Genomic DNA, 12461 nt, shown 5'->3' with positions numbered 1-12461 from the left:
GAAATAAGTCAATCACAAAAGGACAAATATTGTATGAGACCTCTACTGTATAACTCATGTAAAAGTTTACACACGAAAAGAAACAATCTTTGTTGGTTACAAGGGACGGGAGGAGTTGGAGGGAACTAACTAGATAAGTGGTAACTTTGGTGAAGGTAAGACAGTACACATTACTGGGGTAGCCAGCACAACTTGTACAAGGAAAGGTCATGGAAGCTCCATAGATACGTCCAAACTCCCTGAGGGACTGAATTGCTGGGCGGAGGGCTGTGGGGACCATGGTTTCGGGGAACATCTAGCTCAACTGGCATAACACAGTTTAGAAAGACAACGTTCTACATTCTACCTTAGTGAGTAGCATCTGGGGTCTTAAAAGCTTGTGAACAGCCATCTAAGATATTCCACTGGTCTCACCCCTTCGGGAGCAAGGGAGTATGAAGACAGCAACATACAAGGAAAAGATTAGTCCAAAGGACTAATGGACCACAGCTACCAAGGCCTCCACCAGTCTGAGCCCAGTACAGCTAGATGGTGCCCGGCCACCACCACTGACTGCTCTGACCGGGATCACAATAGAGGGTCCTGGACAGAGCTGGGAAAGGATGTAGAACATAATTCTAACTCACAAAAAAAGACCAGATTTACAGGCCTGACAGACTGGAGAAACCCTGAAAGTATGGCTCCCGGACACCCTTTTAGCTCAGTGGTGAAGCCCCTCCCGAAGTTCACCGTTCAACCAGAGATTGGACAGCCTCATAAAACAAAACAGGACTAATGAGGCACAGCAGTCCAGGGACAAGGACTAGAAAGCAGGAGGAGACAGGAAGGCTGGTGACAGGAAACCCAAGGTTGGGAAGGGACAATGTTGACATGTCATGGGGTTGTTAGCCATTGTCATATGGCAGTATGAGTACTAACTGTTTAATGAAAAACTATTAGCTCTGCAAACCCTCATCTAAGGTACAAAAAAAAAAAAAAAGAATTATTTATATGAGATCAAATTGCAACAGCAACTCAAAAGATTTGATGGGAAGCCTGGGGACAGTGAGTTGAAGATAATGGTGATGGAATAATTTGGAAAAGGATAGTGAGAATAGCAGCACAACTAGAAGAATGTAATCGATGTCACTGAATTGCTCATGTAGAAACTTTCAAAATGGTGTAACTTTGGCTATGTATATTTTCACCAAAAAAAACGTCCTCAAGGTTGAAGGGAGAGGTTGACATGTCGTGGGGTTATTAACCAATGTCATAAAACAATATGTCTACTGACTGTTTAATGAGAAACTATTTGTTCTGTAAACCTTCATCTAAAGTACCATAAAAAAATAAAAAAAAAAAAAGCAGTTGCTATTGAGTCAGTTCCAAGTCATGGTGACTCATGTGTGTTAGAGTAGAATTGTGCTGATTTTTCTAAATTAGATTGTCTAGTCTTTCTTCCGAGGCAACTCTGGGTGGAGGGTGGACTGGGACCACCAACCTTTTTGTTAACAGCTGAGTGCATTAGACATTGGCACCATGCAAATCACCCTTACGTTATTATAAAGGTATAGTAAAACTAAAATCTAAGTAAATAAATTATTGGCTTTAGGTAGGAAATTATATTTACAGAATGATACTATTCAGCAAGTAGAGAAAGTGGATTTTAAAACACCGCAGATGGTCTTCAATACGTAAAAAATGAGAATTACTTTCAGGGAAATTGGAGCTTGTCACTGTCCAATTTCACACGTATGCTTTCTTGAGTTATTTATGCAAAACAGGCTGTGTGGACGTTGGCACTACAAAATAGAAACTGAGCAAGGAAATCATAGAACATTACGGTGTTAACTTATGCAATGCAAAGCTCTACATTGTACCCCCATTGTTACCTAAAAAGTAGTTTACCGATTTGTTGTTTTTATTTTGTTTTGTGTTTTAAAGAAATGGAGACACTTTCACAACTTTATTTTGCTGGAGATATTATTTATGGCCTTGGTGATTGTTTTAGGTAAAATTCTAGCTTCTCCATAGAATAATCTATAAACACTGGAAAAAAAAATCTCATCACCGTGTTCTGTGTGCTTTATGAATTGTATTACATAGTTACGTGTTTTGAGTTTTTGTTCTGGACAACTTTTTATAAAGCATGGATGCTGGATTTAGATATGTTTTCACCCTTCTCTCCTATTATAATGTTATAAATAAAGGATAACTGTATAAAACAGGCACTGAAATGTCTGAATATGTACATATATATATATACACACATTGATCTCATACTAAATTCTACACAGCGAATATTATAGGCTTTTATTTGGATATTTGAATTGATATTTCAGAAACAAAATTTGGAGTTAAGAAAGTGGTCTGCAGTATCCTTCCACTTCCCTTCTGCCTTTGCATTTCAGCAGATTCTCTCACCCTTATCCAGTGCCCTTATTTATCCTTTTTGCCCCCTAAAAGTACCAACAATTCCTTTTTCACCCTTTTATCACTAAATCCACTTGCTGTCAAGTGACTGATTCATAGAGACCTCATGCTTGTCAGAGTAGAACTGTGCTCCACAGGGATTTCGGTGGCCGATTTTTCGGAAGTAGATCGCCAGCACTTTTTACCCAGAGGTGCCTCTAAATGAACTCGAACTCCAACCTTTCAGTTAGCAGCCAAGCGAGTTACTGTATGCATCACCCAGGTACTCCTTCTTTTCTCACTATTCCCCGTCAAAAATGCAGCTATGTTGCAGTCCTTTAGGCCATGCGTTCTCACCTGGAAATTAACAAAATACTACCAATGAATACAATGGCCTTCATAGATTTTCCATGGAATGGTAGGTCGGCAACCTTAGAGATCACATAACCCAGTGATTTTTCATAAATGAATGTTTTAAATGAATCGAGTCCCCTTTACTTTTGTAAAGATATCTCTGCTTGAAGAAGTGAGAGATCAAGGGTCCTGATTACTCATTTTTGCTTCCTCTCCTAGAACATTCCTCCACCTACTGTGGCTTCTCAAGGACTGCACAACAGACTTTGAAAATCCCTGATGTAGCCCAAATATACGGACACAAAACAAAAACTTAAAGAAGTGAAGTGATTTGGGCCCCTTGTCTGGACTGTTACTCCCCTTCTAGTCAGCCTCTTCATACTTTAAAAGCCTTTACATGGGGCTCCTGGTCTGTCATGCCCTTCCTCATTCCTCCTCCTGCCTTCCTGATAAAGTCGTCTTACACTCTCTTGCTGGCAAGTACTTTTTCTCCAAGTTTTTAAATGATACTCTGGGGCAATTGTTTGTGTAATCCATGGAGACAGAGGCTGTTTAACTCATTGTTATCTGCAGCTCCTAGCAGTGTCTAACCATAGCAGGTGCTCATTCAATGTGAACATAAGTCAATAATTTCTTTAGTATTGACAAGGGTTATTGCACACTTTGCTACTGGCAGAAGTAGAACGAAAAAGGCCAGTTTTCCAACCTCTATTGTAAGGCTTTATCCACTATGTGATTTTGCTAGAGACTCCTTCCCGATAAGATCTGTGTTTTAAGAGCTTTGTCTCAGTACCCTAACTCAAAAAGAATGATTAATATCAGAACTTCAGAAGCAAAATAAAATTTAATAAAATACTATTAAAAAATTTATATATCTATGCTGAAGGAGGTATAGTGTGTCTTCCTATGTAGTTAAATTTGTCTGTTAGCACCTATGACAGCCAAAAAAATCTTTTTCACTTGGAGTTTTATTTTCCTGTATACATACTTCCTGATGTTAGTGTCAGCTTGCGGATAAGGATATTTGCCCTGTCCTCTTCACTGGCTGTGACTGGCTGCTTCTTGTTTTGCAGTAAATTTACCTCTCCCAACCAAACCCAGGACTTTACAACTCCACTCTCTACCCATTGGCTCTCTGTCATGGCGAAGAAATTGTGGTACCCTAGGAGCCCTGGTTGCACAATGGTTAAGCACTAGGCTGCTAACCGTAAGATCAGTGGTTCAAACACACCAGTAGCTCCGCAGGAGAAAAGACCTATCGGTCTGCTCCCGTGAAGATTACAGACTAGAAAACCGTGTAGGGAAATGCTGCTCTGTTCTATAGAGTCTCTATGAGTCTAAATCGACTTGATGGCACACAACAACAACAGGACTGTCTGAGGAGTCACTGGGTGGTGCAAACAGTTCATGTGCTCAGGTGTTAACTAAAAGGTTAGAGGTTTGCGTTCACCCAGATCTGCCTCAGAAGAAAGGCCTGGTGATCTACTTCTGAAAAATCATTGAAAACCCTATGGAGCACAGTTCTACTGTGACACACACGGGGTCACCATAAGTTGGAATTGACTTGGATGGCAACAAAGGAAAAAAAAAAAGGCCTATCTGAAAATGGAATGGGCTATTTTAAAATATAAAAACTCAGTGTTGTTGGATGGGCATAGTAAAAGGTGGGCTATCAGTTATCCAGTTGTTCAGGAGGAAATGCATTCATCAAGGGAGGGATCAAGTACATATTCCCACCATTAGATGCATCAGTCTAGTCACATCTGTATCTTACATCGGTGCTTTCCTCTGTTAGAACAGATTAACGCCTGTGCTGCTATCTGAGGTAAATTTCTTCACGTGTCCTAATCACATTCGCTCTCACTTACTCAAAGACATCACTACAGCAACTCTTCCATTGTCTTCTTCATCCTCAGTGTGCCTCTGTGCCATACAAATACAGTATAATAGTCCTTGTCTTTAAAATAATCCTACTCACCACTTAACCTCCATATACTTACCACTACTCTTCTCTACTCTGCCTTGCAGTGAGACCCTTAGAAACAGACCCTATTGTGCATAGCAGTTTTCTCCCTTTTCTTTCCTCTTATTTTCTCTTGAATCAGCTCTAATCAGCCTTTTTGTTATTCCGAAACTGCTTGCAGAAAAATAACCGATCATGTTCATGTGCCAGACTTGTCTCAGAATTATCTCACCCAAGGATAGGAGACTGAGGCAGTTATAATTGTGAGTCCCATCTTCTTATAATTGAGAATTGCCTGGGGTGCCCTTGATTCCATACACCACCACAAGGACCAAGTGAGTTTTTTCACTTTGGAAACACCTTGAGGCAGAAAAACAGAAAGACTTGTGAGGCTGTTAGCTACCACTGTAACTGTCCACCACAGTTTTTCAGCTGAGCCTAGAGATTGGCCAATGGGATACGATGCACAGGACATAAAAATGTCTGCCTTCACCTTTTCTCTGCTTGCTCCATCTTATTTTCTTTTCATGAAGCTCCTCATTTTCCTAATCTTTACTTTGGAATGCCCCTGGAGATAATCCTTAGATGATTTCTCTTTTCAAATTATATTTAGTACTTAGTTGACCTTACATGATCCCATGACTTTAAAATCATCTTGATGTTGTTAAATCACAACTTCATATTTACCTCTTTCCTGAGGTGGGGAACTCAGGTATCTATTCAATATCTGCACTCAGATGCTTAGTCAAAGCCTAACTCTGCAGTCCCTCATTCTCAGTCTTCTCATTCTAATTTACTTACAGTCTTAGCACTTGTTACAAATATGCATATGATATATATCTGTTTTCCTGTATCTAACAATGAAGTAAAACCATAAGTTGCTGTCAAGTCTACCCCAACTCATGGTGTCCCCATTTATGTCAGAGCAGAGCTGAGCTCCATAGTGTTTTCAATGGGTGATTTTTCGGTATTAATAACCAGGCCTTTCTTCCAAAATGCCTCTGGTGGACTTCAACTTCCAACCTTTGAGTTAGCACCCATGCTCATTAACCAGCTGCACCACCCAGAAACTCCTAAACAATAAAGAAGGGCAGGAAATTTGCCTCTTTTGTTCACTTCTGTATCCAAAGGGCCTAGTATAGTACTTGGTACATAGTGGTGATTAATAAATTTAGTCATTCATCCATCCATCCATCCATCCATCCATCCATCCATCCATCCATCCATCCATTTGTTCATTCATCCATTCAATGGTTTCCTTGTCTAGGTTCTAGGTCTAAAATTACATGTACTGACACTGTCAATGTAACAAGTGGTGTATTTGGGGAAGGCAAGTGGAAAAAGAGAAATAAGGATGTGGCAAAGCTAACAGAGACAAATTGGCAGACAGAAATAGATGTGTGTCTGTAGACTAATAATAGCAGGACGAGTTGGATGGGAACATAGCTGCTGCACTTATAGTGTGTCCCTGAGTGACAAGCCCACCCACTCAACTGGAGTTCAGGAGAGAGGTCAAGTCAAGAGACAGGATTTGGAACTCATCTGCCTAGGGGTGATAGTTAAAACTGACATATACTGAGTTCCTGTCAGCAGCTGCTCCTACTCACTCAGGAACTCTCCATTAACATTTAAATTGACTGTCAAGTCCATAATTTTGTCCTTTCTCCTCCCTCAATTACCCACATCCTTCTGAAATGTTGAAGTCCTCCCTGTCCACTAGCACGTATAACATTGTCTATGCATTTATCCAGTATTTTCCAATTTCAAAATAATTTCTCTTTACTGATCAGTCTAGTTCCATCTTATTTCTCTAGCTCTTCATTTTCTTACTTCCTAAGCATATTATCCGTTGGGAAAGCAGTGTTTCCATGACTCTTTGTCCCTCCTCTGGGCTGCCCAATCAGAACCTTGGGCCTAGAACATTTCCTTATATGAAGATGGCACAATTTGTACTGTGCATTCTGCTTTGTGGGTGTTATTTCCCTGATCTGGGCTCAGTGTGTATTTCTTTGTTCTGTCTACGCATGTGCATGACATGGGACATGGTCCACCAGGTACTGCTATCTCTGTTCCCCCTGGAGAGGGAACAGGGTCCTTTGCCAGCAGCACAAGAAGGGTGCATGCAGCCCACCATGCGGCATCAGCTTTGCAGAGTGACCCACTGGCCATGGAGGACTGATGCCCACTATTGAAGCTGATCTTATTCTGATTCCTGTAAATAAACATGGTTGCAACCACTGCCTATGAGTTGTGTCTTTCTTGGAGAGTCTGAACATTGTTAACTATGGACTGGGTTGACACCCTGGTGCTGTTACTCCTGGCCATGGGCATCCTCATGCTCTTTACCATTCTCCACATGGTGGGACTCCTCTGCTGGCAGCAGTTGGTGTTGCTCAGACATTATTTCACTTCAGCCATTGTACTGAAATTGAATTCTTCAAGATCACCAGTCACAAATCCACTTACATATTTTTTAAGTCTTCTTTCTCCTGGACTTCTCAGTAGAATATGACACCATTGACCATCACCTCTTTCTTAATATTTTTTCTTGTTTTGATTTTCCCAATGTAACTCAACTAAGCCTGATTTTTTTCGTACCACGTTTCTAAATTTGATTCTCCTCTGAACAATTCAATTATTTTTCTTGTACCTTTTTGCCTTCAAATGAGAATAATTCTCCAAATTCCACCACTGATTCTGTGTTACTTCTTCTGTAGTCTCTTGCCTTTGGAAGCTTTATCTAACCTTGTGACTTTGAAATTCAACACTAGGTATATGTCTCCCCAATCTATATACCCTGCTTTTCTTCTTGTTTCTCCCTATTCTAGTAAAATATAAAATATGCTATCTCCCTGCTGTGCGTACTCAGTTGAATTTACCGCAGATAACTATATCTCAAGATGTTCAAAATATAACTCTTAATATTTGATATATCCTGTCTTCCCAAAGGCATCCTTGGGTTGCATAAATGGTTAAGAACTCAATTAGTGACAGAAAGGTTAGCAGTAAGAACTCACACAGAGGCACCTCAGAAGAAAAGTCTGGTAATCTGCTTCCAAAAGATCACAGCCTTGAAAACCTTATGGAGTATAGTATTAGTCTGCAAACATAGGTGACCATGAGTCGGAATCAGTTCTGTGTTTTTGTTGTTAGCTGTCATCAAGTCGGTTTCAACTCACAGCGACCTTATAGGACAGAGTAGAGCTGCCCCATAGGGTTCCCAAGGAGCAGCTGGTGGATTTGAACTGCCCACCTTTTGGTTAGCAGCTGAGCTGTTAATCACTACGCCACCAGGGCTCCATGGAATGTAGTTCTATTCTGCAAACATGGAGAGGCAATGAGTTGGAATCAATTCTATAGTAACAAGTTTTTTGTTTTCTTTTTTGTCTTCTCAAATAGATTTTTATATTACTTAGCAGTATAAGCTCTGCCTTATACTGCTTTCCAGGAAATGTTGTTAACTATTTGGTAATTAATTATTGCTTTAGATGCAAAAAAAAAAAAAAAAAAAAAAAAAAAAAAAAACCTGAGGAGTTTTATTTCTTTATATAGATTAAGCAGCATACATGAAAATGTATCACGGTTTTTGACTATTTTATTAGTCAGCCTGTTCTTACCAGAACTACCTCATAGGGTTTCCAAGGCTGTAATCTTTATGGAAGCAGATCACCAGATCTTTCTTCTGCAGAGTCGCTGGGTGGGTTCGAACCGTCAACCTTTCAGTTAGCAATTGGGCACTTAACCACTGCCTCATACACACGCAAAAGGTGGACAATAAATAAGGAAAACCAAAGAAGAATTGACACATTTCAGTTGTGGTGTTGGCAAAGCGTATTGAATATGCCATGAGCTGCCAGAAGAACAAACAAATCTGTCTTGGAAGAAGTACAGACAGATGCTCCTCAGAAGCAAGAACGGTGAGGCTTTATCTCACATATTTGGACACGTTATTAGGAGGGACCAGTCCCTGGAGATGGACATCATGCTTGGTAAAATAGACGGTCAGCAAAAGACAGGAAGACCCACAACAAGATGGACTGATACAGTGGCTGCAACAATGGGCTAAAGCACAGCAATGATTGTGAATATGGCACAGGACTAGACAACGTTTTGTTGTGTTATACATAACGGACTCCATGGCACCTAACAATAACAAAAAAGTTCTTAACAGTTAGAGGCGTAAAGTATTTGGTACTTTAGGAAAACTGGATAGTATTAATTGTATACACATATGCACTCACATTCATACCCACTTTTGTTGTTGGTGCTTTTAATCATACTAAACTTCATATTACATCCCTATATGCCAGATATGGGGTCCTGGTGATGCAGTGGTTAACAGCTTGGCTGCTAACCAAAAGGTTTGCAGTTTTAATCCACCAGCTGCTCCTTGGAAACCCTATGGGGCAGTTCTACTCTGTCCTATAGGGTCACTATGAGTTGGAATCATCTCGACAGCAATGGGATGCCAGATATGGCCATCAGTCCTACTCTGATCCTGTGTCTTATGTGAAAAACTAAAACTTCTCCAGAGACAGCAGTTGAACAGCCAGACTGTTGGCAGAACTCTGACTCTGATTTCTAGTCAAAACCAATCCCTACATTTCTGGCAATCCCCCTCTATGAGTCAATGCCTAACAACCTGCTCACTGGGTAGCAGAATTTCCAAGCAATAGAAATTTGCTAGGGTTGACCTTTTGTTTCTTTGAAAATGTTTAGAGTTTTTACTTGCTTAAAGAAATTTTGAATTCAAGAGACTTTAAATGTGCTGACAAAAACATGTATAGAAAATCTCATAAAGATCAGTAAAGATACAGGTAAGCATAGACTAGAGCACAAATTAATCTTTTAACCAATAAATATAGTTTTTACCATTGAATTTATAGTCTGATTGTTTGGAACATAAGAAGAAACCTTGGGAGTTTTGAAGAAGAGATGATGTAAAGGTAAGAAAGGGTTTACAATTTAAAGAAAAGAAAATATGAAACAGAAGACATTGAGGTTTAAAGGGAAAAGGAAAAAATGACAATTCAGGTCATGTGAGACTAATCCGAAAACTATATAAAACAGAAGAAATAAAAAAGGCTTGTCAGTCTTATGGTAGGGGCATGCTGTTATCAAAGCAGTATAATTTTTAATTAGAATAAAAGACAATGACATAGAGAGAAAAGCACCTTGACAAAATCTGTAAAAATATATTAGTGATATAGAACATTAATTTCGTTAATGTGAGAGCCAATTCAAGAATTTCAAAGAATTGGCATGATATGAAAAATCAATTGTATAACAGCCTAGGTCCTTAGGTAAATGATTTTGATATGTACACAAGAATTTCTAAACAACATATGTTGTTATTGTTGTTGTCTGGTGCTATCGTGTTAGTTCCGCAGGCACCAAAACAGAAAAGGAAATGTGTGTCTACCAAAAATGAATTCCTTGAATTTCTAACAGTGGTTTGGATTTGTACTTTCTATATCTTAGGACATTAGGTAAAAATGCAAGTTGATGTAATTACCACACTTCACTGATTTTAACATGCATATGTTTTCACTTCTTAAATTCATTGAAATAAGGAAGTATATTACATCTTACATGATAAGAGATCATTGTATCATAGTTATATTAACATCATTTTTATTTCTTAGTAATGGTATATCTTACAATTGATGCCACCTTAGGTTTGATGAATGACAGTATGTGAAGCTCATATCAGAATCAGAAGAAAATATGTGCAAGCCTATTAGGTCTTCCACTAATGCTCCGTATCACTTCTGATGCAAATACTATTCTAATTTGAACTTTGCTTGTCTTTAATAAAATTACTAATATCTCATAAGTGTGCCATTCAGGATCCTTGTCTGCTCCATTCCCCAATGAAGATGGTGTGATGTTAACTGACAAAAAGTGTTAATACTTTGTTTATATTAACAGCGTTTTAAAAAGCTTTGTAGGCTTCATGGTATTTTAAGTAGAATTTTACAACCTCATAGGATTCAGAATATTTTTACTTGTCAAGTATTTCAAAAAAAATTTCAAGATGTTTGATTTTTGTAACTTCCTAAGTCAAAATAAATATTTTAACTAATTAGCTGGTCTAAGATGTAAAGATTGAGTTCAGTCTAAAAGAAAGTCTTCAGTCTAATAAGCTGAGTGATGGTTAATAATGTCTGAAAGTAAAAGCTTTGAACTGTATGTTTCTAGCTGGATTCTCAGTTGTTTTGTTTTTTAATAAGGCATAGTTTCCCATGCTGTAACATATGGTTTCAATATTTGAGCATTCTCAGCCATTTTCCCCATATGTTTGTTGTAATCAACTAACCACACACATGGCCAAATCCTGCCCTTAGACAAGCACAGAGAATTCTCACTAGGGTCGAGGAAAACAAGCACATTTTCACACAACAATCTATGACCCACAAATCAGACTTCTGTCACTGTTCACACAATAATAAATGAAGCAAATAAATGATTATTAATATATTTTAGAGGTGACTCTGATTGCGTCTGAGCTCTGTTGATCTAAGAATGTTTGAAATCAGCTGTTTGGCAAGGGAGTTGTTGAAAGACTTGAGGAAAGTTGTGTAAGAAGATGTGCATGTATTGGGTAGGGAATGAGGAGCATCGAAACTTATTTATAGGAGGCAGAGCCAACATGGCACTACAGACAGAAGCACCATGCTGTTCTTCCACAGCAAAGACCCAGAAATTAAGTGAAACAGAGACAAAAGTCAATCCCAGAACCCTAAGCATCAAATGAAGAGATAAACAACTCAACCAAGCACTGAATGGAATAAGAAACTGACAGATAACAGAGAGTTAGGAGAGATAACGAGCAGAGGTCCCCTATCAGCTAATGCAGCACAGATTCACCATCTTGGACTCCTGTCAGAGATCACTGAAGAGGGAGTATGGGAAAGCAGCTTCAGGGAGTTCCCAGCAGGAGACAGAGCACCCAGTAACCGGCGATACTTGCTTTTCCCACACCCTACCCTTCTTCCCCTTGCTTGGCCTCCACCACTTCACAGAGGGCAGAGGTTGCTCAGCCAGCCAGAAGGTGCCGGCTCCATGCTGCTTGGATGCACCCCACCCACACCAGCCAGCTTCTTCAGTGCCATTTCTTTGTTGTTGTTGTTGCTTTTTTCAGCTTCTTTTGGTTTCTTCCCTGCCTCTCACCTCCTCCTCCTCCTTTCTCTTGAACACCGGGCTCCGTGTACCATCTTTGCCCCTTCTTGACAGACTGTGAAGTATCGCCTGGCTGGAGAACTACTTCCTGGTTCCTAGTCACAACACTGGTGGAATCCCTGGGGCCTTTTTTTGTTTTGTTTTGTTTGTTCGTTTTCTCTTTCTTTTTTGTTTTTCTTCATTTCTCAGTTTCTTGTCTCTCTCTACTTACCTTCTTTTCTTGTCTCCTGAATATCTGGTGCTGTGTGTCATCTCCACTCTTTCTAGGTGGGCTGTACTGCACAGTTTTGGAGCCACTTCCCTGATCTGTGCAGCCAAGCCAGTGAGATCCCTGGGGGCCTTTCTTTCACGAATTTCTTTCTCTTTTTGATTATCATTTTGCTTCTTTTTCTTTTTTCCTTTTATTTTTTCTTCATTTCTCAGTTTCTCATCTCTCTCTATTTTCTTTCTTTTCCTGTCTCCTGAATACCTGGTGCTGTCTACCATCTCCACCCCTTCTAGATGGGCTGTGCCCCAAGGCATAGGAGCCACTTCCCCATTCGCCAGTGGGATCCTTGGAGGAGTTTCTTTT

The sequence above is a fragment of the Trichechus manatus genome, unplaced genomic scaffold (genome assembly GCF_000243295.1).
Source record: "Trichechus manatus latirostris isolate Lorelei unplaced genomic scaffold, TriManLat1.0 scaffold00032, whole genome shotgun sequence".
NCBI lineage: Eukaryota > Metazoa > Chordata > Mammalia > Sirenia > Trichechidae > Trichechus > Trichechus manatus.
The sequence above is the reverse complement of the archived record's forward strand: the minus strand, read 5'-3'. Positions refer to the sequence as shown.